Here is a 14,942-nt window from a genome sequence, read left to right as displayed (position 1 = left end):
ATATATTCATATTTACTTTTACTGAAAATTTCTACTTGATAATAACAAATTCTTAGTTACTCTTTTTGGAGTTGGATAGGAAAGAGGGAATTCCAGGTTAGGATGACAAAAGAAAGGAATAAAAGAAATGGCAGAGTAGGAATAGAAGATACTTTCAGTACACACTTAAGAAAGGTTCTGACTAAGACACCCAAGACATCCTCAAAAATTCCTTTTAGTATTTATGAGCACTTTATTTTGGCCCAGACTGGAAATCCTCAAAAGTTTCTTTCAAGAAAGTAGTGATGACTGGAAACTAATTATATATTACCTGGTATTTCCACATTGAATAAAATGTTGATAATCTGATATATTTTACTTTTTGTTGTTGTTGGTGGTGGTGGTACCAGCGATTGAACTCAGGAGCCCTTTATCACTGAGCCACATCTCCAGCCCTTTTCATATTTTATTTTGAGACAGGGTCTCACTAAGTTGCCTAGGCCCTCCCTAAAATGCTGAGGCTGGCTTTGAACTTGCAATCCTCCTGCCTCAGCCTCCCAAACTGCTGAGATTACAGGTGTGCTTCACCGTCCTACTTAATGTTTTAATTGGGTGAATGTTAAACCTTAAAAGAATTTGTATGGATTCATTCATAATCCCAGTCTCCTTAACCTTATTTACCCTATAATGTCTTAAACTCCTTCATAGAAAAAATATGTCTACCTAAGGTTTTTTAAGAACTTTATACTAAAGTTTGGAGAGGGTATACTGTGACTACTTTGTCTCACAAGATATTGCAACATTCTTGGGCTGGAGATGTGGCTCAAGTGGTAGCGCGATCGTCTTGCATGCATGAGGCACTGGATTCGATTCTCAGCAACACATAAAAATGAAATAAAGATATTGTGTCCACCTAAAAAACTAAAAAATATATTTAAAAAAAGATATTGCAACATTCTTAAAAACATGGTTTAAAATTATTCATTTATTCTCCTTCATAAGGAACACTAACTTAAGAAAATGAAAACAATTTAATCAATTTGGATAAAAATATGCATGATCATTTTATTTCTAAAATAAACAGCTTCAATGCTTTAATTTTTTTCACTCAGTTACCTAAGTTTCTTATACAAAGGACTATTTAAATATTTAAAAGATGAGAAAGAGATAAATTATCTATGTAACTAAAGTTAAGAATTCTACAAAATATTTTATCATGTATATAGAACATACCCAATCTAGCAATAAAAAGAAACATATTCACTTGAAGACAGCTACATTCATTCAAAAGACTATTATGTGAAAATGGACCTTTATTCAAAACAAAATGTTACATTACCAAACACTATTTAACTTTGGTACACTTTTAGGGGAAACACATGAGAAATAAACCAGGACTATGTCAATTTCATAAAACTTTAAGTTGGAAGGAATCTGAGATTACCTAGTTCATTTTGCCACCCAATATTTAACTTGCCTTAGTAAACACGTTGAAATGTCATGTAAAATGATATTAACTTTAGTCAATGGTTATTGAAGTACTTGAAAATCAAAATTCCTTTAAAAATGTCTACTAAATGAGACCTTCCTCTTATATTACAGGAAAAAGAAAGCTGTGAATTAAGCAAAGGCAACTAAAAACATGTTTATTCAACCACTATTATCCACCATACATTCAATACTGTACCCGACTAAGAAAAAAGATAAAGACATTTACCGAATACCTGAAACATACCAGACTCTGGGCTCTGATTTATATTAGCCATTAAATTTTTACTTCAATCCTGTAGATATTATACCCCTATTTTAGATAAGAGGCATACTGAATTCAGCAGCAACTCCAGACTTTTTTACCAGATAATTTATTGTTTTGGGTTCTTTTTTTTTTTGGAAAGCAAAAATAATATTTTAATTTCGTTCTTAACCATCATTGCTAATGGGGCATGTATGTCCTTTGGACAATGTTATCACTTCTCAAATTTTGGAATCAGGTTGATACTGTCAATCTTTCATTTCTATTCCACATTGGCGTGTATCTCATGATACTGATGTATACTTCAAATTCCACCATTCTGGGACAGATAATTTATTGTTGATACTAAATATAGCCATGTGTCCTAACTAACATAAAAGAACTAGAAGTTAGAAAAACTGAGGTTATAACCTAGTCTCTAACTCCCCTACCATGCTAAGAGATCAAAGAATAAACTATATTAACTAATTTCAAGGAATTGTATGATTGAACTATATAAAAAACTATGAATATTTTCCCAGTAAATAAGATTTTAAATAACATTTTTCATAATTAGTAAAACTCAGTATTTCTCTTAGCAGAAAATGAACTCATCATTAAACTAGTCATGTTAATACAGTATTTATAGTAATAGTCTATGGTAATTTACAAACTTCCAGTATAGTACTAAATAAAATTTCCTGAAACTTCCAAGAATTTGTAAACAATTGTGGCATTAGTTCTCACTATATCACTATATTAGAAGATACAAAAAGGAGCCATGCATGGTGCTGCTACACCTGTAATCCCAGTGACTTGGAAGGCTGAGACAGGAGGGTCACAAATTTAAGGCTAGCTTCAGCAACTTAATGAGACCCTGTTTCAAAATAAAAAATAAAAAGGGCTATAAATGAAAAAATAAAGAGCTGAGAATGTACCTCAGTGGTAAAGTGCTCCCAGGTTCAACCCCAGTACAAAAAAATGTGTGTGTGTGTGTGTGTGTGTGTGTATGAACTTCAACTGGAAGTAGTTCTTCCAATTCCTTAGTCATTTTTTTGTACAAAATATAATTTCTTTTTCTTTATGTATAATGTATTTGATGCAAGACCATGGTAGTTATACTGGTCTTCATATGAAAACCTAGTTCAATGATTTGGAAAGACTTTAAGAGACCAAGTGACAAAAAACAAATAAACAAACAACAACAACAAAAACCCTTAAGGGTGAACAAGGTAAGTGTTAACAATTAAGGAATCATAAAATACACTGTTTCATATTCCAAAGCTGGTTATTAAGGACAACACACTAGTTAAGAATGATGAGCCAGAGCTCCTGCCAAGATGTATCCTCAAGAAAAGATTGACATATGAACATACATTTACACTTTTAAGTAATTATATACTATATAAGGTACATTATGACTCTTCACTAAATCAACTTTCAATCAGCCAAAACCACCACCAATCTGATCAAATCATATTAGAGGGTTTTAATCATGATATATACTGATAAAGGCGTACAATTTTTTGTGGAACAATACACAAAGATTGGTAATACATACCTTTACAACTGTGTTTCTCAAGCCCAGCACTACTGACACTAGGGGCCAGATAATTCTTTCTTGTGGGGGACTGTCCTATAAAATTGTTTGCAGAACCCCTGAACCCCATGAACACTAGAAGCAATCCCCCTTAGTTCTGACATTCAAATGTTCCTAGGGGAGAGGACCAGCAAAATTATACCTGGTTGAGAAACACTAATTTAGAAATGAATCAGGATGAGGAAAAAGAACTTTTACTAGACCCTGTTCCTTTTTCTGAACCATCTGAACTATCATGATGGGAGGCTGATTAATATCCTGTCTCTAAAAATCTATGTCTTAATTACTAGAACCTATAAAAGTTACCTTATTAAGAAAAGGAGTTTCTGGATGTTAAGTAAAAGATCTTATGCTTGAGAGATGAGAAAGTAAGAGACACATAGAGAAAAGAAAGGAGAAAAACAGAGCTGAGAGATTAGAAATGCTGGCCTTTAAGACTGGAGTGGTACAGCCACAAGCCAAGGAATACCAAGAGGCACCAGAAACCTGAAGAACCAACAAATGGATTCTGCTCTAGATCCTTCAGAGAGAGCATGGTCCTACTGATAACTTGATTTTGGCTCAATAATACTGATTTCTGATATCTGGCCTGTGAGAGAATAAATTTCTGCTTTTATTTATAAATCACTAAGTGTGCCAATTTGTTACAGCAGCTATAGGAAACTAAGGATTTCATTTTGATTTTTAAATCTGATTTTGGATCCACAATGAGCAAATGAGATAATGTGCAGAGAACATTTAACATAACAAAAGGGAAAAAAAAAAGGTAAGTCCAAATAGGAAAACTGGTCATATATATTCAAGGTTCCAATGAACAAAATACATCATTCACTCACATGAATACTTAAATCATTCACTCACTTCCATACTTGCCATTTACATAAGTGCTTATTATAATTTGTTCCATGCTGAAAAGATAAATTGTGGATGAGGCCAATTAATGATGGCTTCTTGAAGAAAAAATAAGAGGGCAAAGGAGGAAAAGAGTATGGATATGAGCAAAGCAATGCTAACCAATGAGATGTATGTCACAGTGTGGATCTGGCTTAAGTACAGACCAGGGAGGCAGACTAAATTCTAGGGTTATGTTTTTCTAAATGATATAGGACCTATAAGTTGTGCTGAATGATTTGATTATTAAATAGAATATTCCATAGTGTGTATTATTTTCACTCAAGTAATGACTCCTGGGGACTTCAACAATATAAACATGTTTCTGCCCCACACCAGACTTACTAATTAGAATCTTTAGTGTAGGATATTTCCAAAGGATTGATGCCCACTTAGGTAGAGAACTCCCACATCAGAGTTACTTTATGACAAAACAACCTAAAAAATAAAATAGATATTATAAACAGTAGGTGGTTGGTGGGGGGTAATATGGACTGAACCCAGGGCTTGGTGCATGCTACCAAACACTCTACCCACTGAACTACATTCCAGGGCCTTTTTGAGTTAGGGTCTCACTAAATCACCCAGGCTGGTCTTGAATTTGTGATCCTCCTGCCTCAGTCTCCTGAGTAGCTGGGATTACCCCACCCAGCTTCCATTAAGTATGTATTCTTGAAGTATGCATTTAACTAAATCAGCTTAGCATTTTCCTATGTTAAAAATGTAGTCCCTCTGAGTTTCACCAATTCCTTAAACTAATCTCTCACTCTTCAGTTTTCCTTTCTTAAATATATGGCCTTTAATCCACTCAGTCATTTTCCTCCTCCTTTCTCACAAATTTTTGGAAACAGACCTATGTGCCTCCAGCTTTTAACAACATCTATCCTACCCTACTAAGATCTATATATACAGAACAGAGGAACCACGAAAAAGTAAAGTTCCATTACTATAACAAATAATACATCAAAATTTATGAAAACTGCTTTGACACACACTTGTCTTAATAAACAAGTACATTTACCACATTTTACAAAATATTTCTTCCAAAAATATAAAATTATGAACTGGGTCTATACAAAGCTTCAATTCAATCTTTACTCAGTACTACTAAATAGCTAACAAAGCACTAGGCTCTATGAAGGATACCAAGAATATGAAAATCTCAAGTGATTTAGAAACACCTTTGCAGGGGTTGAGTTGGAGTTCAGTGGTAGAAAGCCTGCTTAGCCTGAGACAGTAACCAAATATGCACCAGTAGATGCACCAGCATGTGTGCAGGTACACAGGCACACAGACACAGTAAGCAATCTTATAAATACTAGAAGAAAGGGGGCCTGGGAAGGTGGGAGAAAATCTAAATAGGACCCTAAAAGGAATCTCTTTTTAGTGGGGATAAGAAGAGGGAAAGGCCCAATAAGGTAGTCTCATGAGTGTTATGGTTTGGATGTGAGGTGTACCCCAAAAGTTCACAAGAGACAATGCAAGAGGGTTCAGAGAAGAAATAATTGGGTCATGAAAGCCTTAATCCAATCAATGAATTAATCCCTGAGATGGGATTAACTGAGTGGTAGCTGGAGGCAGGTGGTGTGCTGCTGGAGGAGGAGGGGCATTGGGGGCTTGGCTTTGGGGTATATATTTGTATTTGGCAAATGATCTCTCTGCTTTCCGATCATCATGTGAGCACTTCCCTCTGCCACACTCTTCTGCCATGATGTTCAGCCTCCCTTGGAGCCCTGGAATGGAGTGCTGTGTGTAGACTGAGACCTCTGAAACTTTGAGCCTCAAATAAACTTTTCCTCTTCTACAATTGTTCTTATGGGGTCTTTTATTCACAGCAGTGAAAAAGCCAACTAAAGCACATGAGTAAAACCAAAACATAGCAATAAATGTTAGTGTTCAGATAAATAAATTATATACTAGCTCTTTACCCTCTCACAAACATCTATATAACTTTATGCAGATTTATATTTCCACCAGCAATGTGAGAGCACTTGTGAACCTTTATCCTCTTCAAAGTGTTTATGGAACTTTTTAAATCTGTCAATCTAACAGGTAAAAATGGTATCTCATAGTTTTGCTTAATATTTGTATTATATGTGAGGTTGAATGTCTTAACATATGCTTAAGAACCATTTGAATATTCTTTTCTGAAAACTATCTGTTCATGATCTTTGCCCATTTGATGGTTGATCTTTCTCTTTCTGGCTTGCAGATACTCTTTATATATTAAGGAAGTTAGTCTTTGTGATACAAATTGCAATTATTTTCCCAGTTTCTCCATTATTATCATGATATTTTCCCCCTTTATATACACATGTACATATAGACCTGAAGATCAAGTAAGAAAGGGGAGAGATGAGTTTTGGGGAATGACCAAGGATACATATCAATTATCACAGGGCACAGTAAGTACACCAAGATCTGGTAATACAATATAATTTGTCAAACAGGGAAGAAATTGGTACTATATGACTCCATTTCTAGTTGTCTGGGCTAATACCATGAAATCATAGAAGCTGCTGGCTGCCATATTTTCCATTAAGAGGAATAGGAATTGGTCCTCTGTAGCCAGAGAAGAAATAAGGCAAAAGCATGGTACAGAATAAAAAGATGTAGTGTGTTCTACTAGCACTGGAGTTCCCAAGCTCCAGCACTGAGATTCCATGAGGCATTCACTACATTTTAACAATAATTCCCCACTCTGCAACAGGCCTTACCCACCCCCCATCCCCCACCCCTGGTTCCGGTGATTGAACCCATGGGTACTTTACCACTGCCCTTTTTATTTATGTATTTTTTAAGTTTTGAGACAAGGTCTTGCTAAGTTGGTTAGGGCCTTGATATACTGCTGAGGCTGGCCTTAAATTTGCAATCCTCCAATCCTCCTGCCTTAGCCTCCTGAGTTACTGGGATTACAGGTGTGTACCACCCATGCCCAACTCCCCTATTATTTATATAGAATGGACTTTAATTACTTATGACCCCAAAAAAGCCTACCATATACTCATATTTTATAATAGAATATTTTAGCAGCAAAAACTCAGGCAGGCCATAATCTCAGAGTTTTAAAAATGATTATTCACTGATGATAGTTATGTGCCAGGAACATGTCTTAAGTTCTTGAAACACAGAATAAAACAAAAACAACCAGATCACTAGTGTCACAGGGCTTACCTTCTGGTGAGAGCACACAGATAATATTATAAAAATTCCAAATGAAATTTGATGAAAATGTTTTACAAAAAAAAATTTACAAAAAAAAAAAGTAATGAGATAGATTAGTTCATGCTACCATTCTAGAAGAATGGTTAGATAGTAATGCTTTTGATACTAAATTCTATTCTATTCTATTCTATTCTACTCTACTCTACTCTACTCTAGGAAACGAGCCAGTCATGTAATGATTAGGAAAAGAGTTCCAGACCAAGTAAACAAGGAGTCCAAAAGTCTTAGGAGTAAACACTGGCATTACTGGGAAAAAAGGAAAAAAAAAATTGCAGGATTTTGATGGAATACAGTAAAAAGGAGAATGGAAAAAAGTTTTCAGAGAGTAGAAGGTCTAAGAGGAAAACACATACGTTGATAAGGTAACTAGAGATGAGATCATGTATAGGAGCTAATGAGTTGTGAAAGGATTTGAAAATAAACTTTTTAAAGAAAACGCACTGTACTATCTTTTAATCTCATTTTTTCTTAATTATTGATAACTTTAATTTATAAGCCTTTAGAAATTACCATCCTCAAGTATTTAACACAATCCTAAAGTTAGTGAGAAATATATTTTTACTAGAATACTATATAAGGAAGAAAGGAAGGAAGAGAAAGGAACTTTAGAACAAAAGAAAAATGATATTAAGGGAAAAAAGGAGAACAATCCACAATGATAGGCACTACTCCAAATTTTATCCTTTTTGTTATTCCATAGATGAATTCACAAAGATTATAAAAACATCTTCAAATTATTCTATCATGATTAAGGAAAGTCATAAAACTTAAGTTGCCTTAAACTACTATAAATGGCAAATCGCTTGTTTCCTGAGTTCACTACTATGAATTGAGTATTAACAAGGTAAAATATTATCAGGTATAGAAAGAGTAAAAACAAGACTTCCAACTTTGTTATACTTTAAAAGAATAACCACAGTTCAATGGTCAACAGGTGTAGGCTTTACTCTTTATCTTTATGACTCTGATTAAGGATGAAATTCTCTTTTGTAGTGAAATGAACACTAAACTTGGTTACAAGGGATATTTCAATATCTCCTCCTCTAAAGCTTTTAAAAAGAGGAGACCAATCTGCTTAAAGAGGTTTGGATATAATATACCTCACAGAAGACAGATAATCTCTCCAGATCCTTTCAGACAATATCTGTGTATTTCAAGCATGTAACTAAAGCTACAGTACTTCTAAGATTAATGTCAGTAAAGTTAGATCTTTGAAAACTATAACAGTCATGATTCTTTTCTTGCATACTATGTTAGATCCTTAGTTAGCACACTTAGTAACAGTTCAAGAAGAACACTGTTAAAATAATACAGCATATAAAGAGAGGTACTTTGTGTGTGTGGAGTGAGTTAAAGAAAGAAAAGTCATTAAACACATGATCAAGACTGGATTCTAAGAGCATCCTCCTTAGTACATACTTCCCAGCAGTTTGGCAAAGTGCCCAAGATAATTAGCAGCCAGTGTAAGCAAAGGAGGGATTTGGTCAAGCTAAACTGTAAAGTCTCCCCCCAGTGGTCACACACAAACAGAAAAAAGAAAAGAAAAAAAGTGTGGGAAAATCACTGCAGCTTCTTTGAGACTGACCAAAATACTCTAAGCAAAACTGATTCCTACAAAGTAACATAAAATTTTTAATTCACTAGCACCATATCAGTAGAGCTATCTCCTGTTATCTGCTCTTATGATGCAGTATTTACATATGTGAAGACTAATTTCGATAAGGAAGAACCTATGGGTAAAACAAAACTAGAATAATTTTTTTCAGGGCTGACAATATCTCAAAGCAGCAGAGAAATAGGCATGTGTTCATTCTTTCTGAAATAAAGATCAGCACATCCCTTCCAATTTAACTATTTACTTGAAGCAGAGGTATGATACAAATTTAGTCCCTCATCATGTGAAATACTTTGGAAAGTAAAATTAACAAAATTTTCTTTACCAGAAAACTAGGTAACTTACATTAAATCATGTAAAAACTTCAAATGAGTCCTCTTGCCTCTTTTATTTATTTATTTATTTATTTATTGGTATTTTTGTAACAGGCTTTGATTAACATGAACCCTGTGTTATTTGAAACTTCCTCAGCAATAATTTGCTGATGCTACCCACTTTTAATAAGGCTCAAATGTCAAAAATGCAAAAGGTATTTAATTTAAACATCTGTTTTCTTTCACTAACCATTCATTATTCAATATTGAAGAATAATATAAAGGGATGGTAAATTTTCAAACAGCCAACTTATTGTTAAAAACAGTTGTTTTGTGTGTTTTTTTAAGGTAACACAGCTTCTCAAGATTTTTCTTGCTTATCCCAAGCTAAAACAAGGTGGGGAGAAGCAGTCTGGGTGGTCTGATAGAACAATTTCAGCCTGAAATGAGACTCCAAAAAGCAAATTGCTCCCTCCAATGTTTAAGAAAAATGATTCATTTTTGAAAATCCAACAGTTACCCTAAAGCGGGTGGGGGAATTCTGTACTGTGTAAAGAGGTGGACATGCAGTCATTTTGATTTCTACGTGGAAAAAAAAAAAATCAATGGCATCAATAAGGACATACACACTCCTTTCACCCTGTGTGGTCTCTATAGGACAAACTAGAGCAATTAAAAGTGTTACCATGTGTATATTATGTAACCGTAGTCTAGAAGAAAAAAAGCATGGGCCTTAAGGAGTAAAACATTGTGCAAACATGTATTTAAATATGTATTTAAATGTATGATAGATTTAAGATACAAATGACCTCAAAATGACACAATCACTAAAGTTCTTTATTTACAGTAATCAGGCCCTGAAGACAACTATAATCAGGCCTGGATGCTTATCATAATTGCACAGTAGACACCTAAAATAAGCAGTACGTTATTAGCTGAGGTGCCTTGTTAGACCTATGTACCAAAACTATCTCCTCATTAATAACAGTGTATTATCTCGCCTAATACATTTGACAAATGTAAGCTTCTGATCTATTATTTCAAAGATTTCACGGGAAGAAATGAATGCTAAATCATACTCCAATTGAAGAGCATTTTAATGCCGCCACCCCCCTCCCCCGCAATGTTCTTGGCTATATTACAAGGTAACCAATTCAGCAAGCATGAAGTAAAATTCCAACAATTCTCAAAGCCATAGGAAGAGGAAAACGTGGCTAACCTGACCTTAACCGGCTGTTTATAAGTAATGCGGAGAATTTTCTGAGCCTCCCGGTCAGTCTTCAATTCTCTTCCTCGCCTCTCCCTCCCCCACCTACACAAATGCACGCCTCAACAGATGAAGTTTAATAGATATAATCCCAGGAGCTGATAGGATTGAGACTAAACTCCCAATAAAGTATCAAAAAGTCTTCTGCAAAAAAACGCCCACCAACCAATCCACAAGCTGTCAACACACTGTCGGATCCTTCAACCGACTCCCTCCTGACCCCACCCCCTCGCCCTGAGAGAGAAGGAGGGGGAGGGCGAGGGGAGCCCCGGCACCTTTCTGGTTCCGGATAAATGTACCTAAAATCAGGGGGCACGGTCTCTGCAGCGAATGCCCCCGGAGCAGTGCGTGCTCTGCCCACAACCACTTTGGCCAAACAACTGGAATCTCGTGCCTCGGAAGTAGCAGCAGTAGTTGCAGAAAGCCTCCTCCCCGCCGAACTCCGAGCTCGAGAGAGAGCCAGAAACCGGCGGAATCGCCCCCTCTCGGGACTGACCCCGAAGGTGTCAGTCACAGCAACACCGCCCCCGGCGCGTCTCTCCATTCATGTTTTAACGCTACTCCAGCCGCAGAGGGTGTCAGCACCCGAGCTCCGCGCCTAGAGAGGGCCCTAGGCGCCGGTAGTCCCAACCCCAGCTCCAGCCTGGGCCACGCCGGAGAGCGCGAGGCGCCGCGCGGCTGCCAGCAGCATGCGCCAGACACGTTGCCGCGCTCCTACCCGCCCGACCGCTGCACGCAGCCCGCAAGCTAGGTGTCCGGCCCAGGGCGCCCCTTCGGCGCGAGTCGGGCGGGCCGGGCGTCGGAGCTGCAAACAGCCTCCCTATTCGCGCCGCCCCCACCTCCGCGGAAGCCCAGGTGCCCAGGGGCGGGGCGGGCCAGGGTCCCGCGTGGCGCGCTGCAAGAAAGCAACAGGGCGCCCCCAGGCCGGCCGGCGAGCGCCGAAACCGTTACCCGAGTGGCTTGGGGCCCCAGCAACTCACCGGCTCGCACCTCGGCCGCCTCCGCGCCGCCGCTCCTCTGCTCCCGCCGCCGCCGCTGCTCTCCCTCAGCCGCAGGCGCCGCTGAGCAGCCCCATCTACAAACTCGGGGCTTGTAGTTGGGTATTAGAAATGCGTCTCTCACTGTCCCCCGCCTTCCCCTCCCTCCGCCCCCTTCGTCGCCACCCACTCCGCCCTGGCTCCGGTCGCTACCGCCACCGCGCGCGCGGCCAACCTCCCCTCAGCCACCCTCCTCCTCCTCCTCCTCCCCGCGCTGCTGCCGCCGCGGGGGCGCGCTCCCTCCCGGCCTCGCGCGTGCGCGGGACGCCGGGGAGCGCGCGCTCGGGCGCGAGGAGGCGCCACCGCCTCCGGGAAGCCGGGCCCCGCCCCTTCGGCCGCGGCGCGGCGGCCAGGTGGAGCCCCCTTTGAGCGCCCGGCCTGCCTACCAGCTCGCGCCCAGTCGCCTAGCCGCGGGCTCGCGGTCAGGGCACAGCCGTCGCCGCGCAGTGCTAGCAGGAGGGTTTGTCCCACCCAGTCCACGCTGATCTTCCAGGCCGAAATCGTCGTTGTCATTCAGCATTTACTGTTGGCCAAGATATTCCACCCGACATGAAAGAGGCCCCTCCCTGCCCTTTCTGAGAGTTTACAGTGAAAGTATCCAGTCCAGGGACACAAAGGAGAAACAAACCTCGAAGAAAAGCCTACGGGAAATCTGCCCCTTCTCCCTTACACACCCCTGACTTTGATGTGTATTTGTCAGGTTCTGTAGCATCATGTCCTGCATGAATTTTCTCCCAAAGGCTCAACAGGAGAGTGGGATCACACCCTAGGAAATGGACAGACACTAGCTCTTTTCATATTACCAAAGCTCCCATGGAACTCTGGAGCCGGCTTTGCCAGACACTCCCCGGACACAGTTTGTTCAGCTCCTCCCAAACATCTGGCCCTCCCAGACCTGGATCGGAGGGGATTCGCCATCCTCTCAGTCCTGGCTCCTCGTGGAGCCCGGTGAATTGTGGACTGTCCCGGTGTGCAGATGACACATTTTGACAGGAGTGCAGATTTAATTTTTCAGTTGAAAGGAAGTGAGCAACGCAGTGCAGCAGAGGCTTCTAGCTATAAAAACACAGCATCACAGTCAAAGCACTTCCGATCCCTATCCCCTTGGACTTTTCTGCGAACCCTCAGCCCAAGGATGGGTGCTTTTGGAAAAGCTGTCGTGTTCTTCCTAAAGCAGAAGAAGCTATTAGGTTGTTATTTCAATGGAACAAAATGTTTACTGCAGCCTTTTCAAACCATGAACGTAGAAAGTGCAAGTAAAACTTCTCATGTGACAATACATCAGGTGGCTTCCTCTATGCATCCTTTCCTGGTTTCTCTTAGGCACCTTTGCACAGCTGCTGCACAATCCAGGTTTTTCATAAATGTTTATAGAACTAGTGAATGTATCATGGCCCTTTGGATTCAGAGTTATGTTAACGTGGCAGGCATGGCAAGGAGGAAGATAATGCCATGGGGATGTGGGTGTTAAGAGGGCCCATTGCTCAAAGCAGTGAGTTTTGTCTTTAGCTTCAACCAGACATCAAAGATTAATTTGCTTTTCCATGAGGATCATTAATTTTGCAAACTAATACATAGGGGCACTTTTTAGAGTTTTAATTTAGAACCTTCTTTCCTAGAACAGCAAACCTGAGGAAGGGAAATTGAAAGCAATTAAGGAAACCTGAATGTGCGAAAGTGCACAGTATAACTTTGGGCAGATGTTGTGACCCCCTATAGTCAGGCCAGCTGGATGAAATAACATGGAATGGGTCCAGTAGCCTGTCAAGGCAGAGGCAGTAGGAAAGCATGTGGTTTCTTTTCTCAGGGAATCAGCAGACTTCTCAGGGAATTGCTGCCCCAGGATTCCCAATGGCTTTTCCCTGCTTCACCCTACCTACCTCAACTCTGTAAACGTCTCTTCTATTCCCACCTTACCACACCCTCTCCTACCCAGCTAGTGTATTTGCCCTAAGTTGCTCTTGGAGCAGGTCTGGGGTGTGGATGACATTTCTGTGTGTGTTGCTGATCCCTTATAGTGCATTTTTATTTTCTCAAGGATCTTGTAGAAACAATGTTCCAACGTCCTAGTCCACCTCCACTCATGGCAAGTAAGATAAAATTAGCTTGGGAAGTTTTAGGGTATAAGGGTAGTCTCTACTCCTTAAATCACAACATGCACATGAACTCTACTTACATCTAGAACAAGCCCTGACCAACATCATTGTCTCTGTGTACCAGGGACTCAACATCTAGGAGCAAGAACAAGTATCTATTACTTTCAATTCCAAAACTGTTCTCTAAATAATGACAGCAGCTACTAGAGGCTTATCATTTTAAGTCTCAGCCTCATCCTCAGAATCAGAAAAATGATTTTCCTCCTATAACTATATTCAATCACTCCCTTCCAGGGAGCTCTTGCCAGTGAAGTTTTTCTTTCAGTATCCGTATTTTATCAAATGCTATATAGGTTATATTATGAAACATTACTTCTTTATATAAGAAATAGCCCCACCTTATGACATTCTGCCCTTCCTCTAAACTTTAAAGGTGGAACATATCAGAACAAATGTAAAATGATCTAATGTGAACCCTGGAACTACTATCACTGCTTGCCAGCTCACCTTGCTGAGAGGTCATCATTTCTAAGACACTACCCATTCATTTCCCATACCTGTTACAAAGCCTTCACTGTAGGAGAGGTGAACATTTTGATTGGAAAATAATGGTGAGTCTTTCATTTTAGTGTCCTTGAGGTTCTGACTTTTCATTTCCTTCAAGGTTACTCTAAAGAAATCAAAATTTTGCCATAGTCTATCTCCTAATCATAATTCAATTTAAAAATCTGTATTTTGATTCTTAATTGGAGAACATCATCATTTGCTTTTATTTTCCTCCTTCAAATATGACCAAAAGGTTTACATGATTGTTTTATTTTCAGATGCTTTGCTACAACAAAATGAAGAATTGTGTAATAGTTAAGAACCCCCAAATTTTAGCAAAAGCAAGTCCTATCTGTTCATTTTCCAACTAATCCATCACAATAAGAGCAGCAATGCTCCTGGAGGAAAACTTCATGAAAAATTGCAACTGACATGCATCACAAAGTCCAACCAAATTTTCCTCCAGAATACTTTATTTAACTTCGCCTCTTTTATCTCTGTACCAAAGCTAGGTCAGACTCCCATTTCCAGACTCCTTGCTACCCTTTCCAATTCTAGCCTCCCTCTTAATTGCTTGCATTTTACCCTACACTCAGAGCAATGTACTCTACACTCAAATTTGGCTATTTATTGAAATCAT

General features: G+C 39.3%; 1 protein-coding gene across 7 annotated transcripts in view; it reads right to left on the bottom strand.

Moving 5' to 3' along the window:
* Pals2 (protein associated with LIN7 2, MAGUK p55 family member) overlaps window positions 1-11,659 on the bottom strand; it is a 115,645-nt gene extending 103,986 nt beyond the window's left edge. For 3 of the 7 annotated variants that reach the window (XM_076835378.1, XM_076835383.1, XM_076835388.1), the window contains exon 1: window positions 11,604-11,659. The gene's annotated coding sequence lies outside the window, so the exon portion shown is untranslated. Of the gene's footprint in view, window positions 1-10,575; window positions 10,593-10,922; window positions 10,948-11,603 lie in introns of those variants that run through there. The other 4 variants (XM_076835380.1, XM_076835379.1, XM_076835381.1 and 1 more) reach the window with 4 other exon arrangements.
* Window positions 11,660-14,942: the final 3,283 nt, after the last annotated feature.

This window comes from Callospermophilus lateralis, chromosome 1 (assembly GCF_048772815.1).
Source record: "Callospermophilus lateralis isolate mCalLat2 chromosome 1, mCalLat2.hap1, whole genome shotgun sequence".
Taxonomy (NCBI): Eukaryota; Metazoa; Chordata; class Mammalia; order Rodentia; family Sciuridae; genus Callospermophilus; species Callospermophilus lateralis.
The sequence above is the reverse complement of the archived record's forward strand: the minus strand, read 5'-3'. Positions and strand labels throughout refer to the sequence as shown.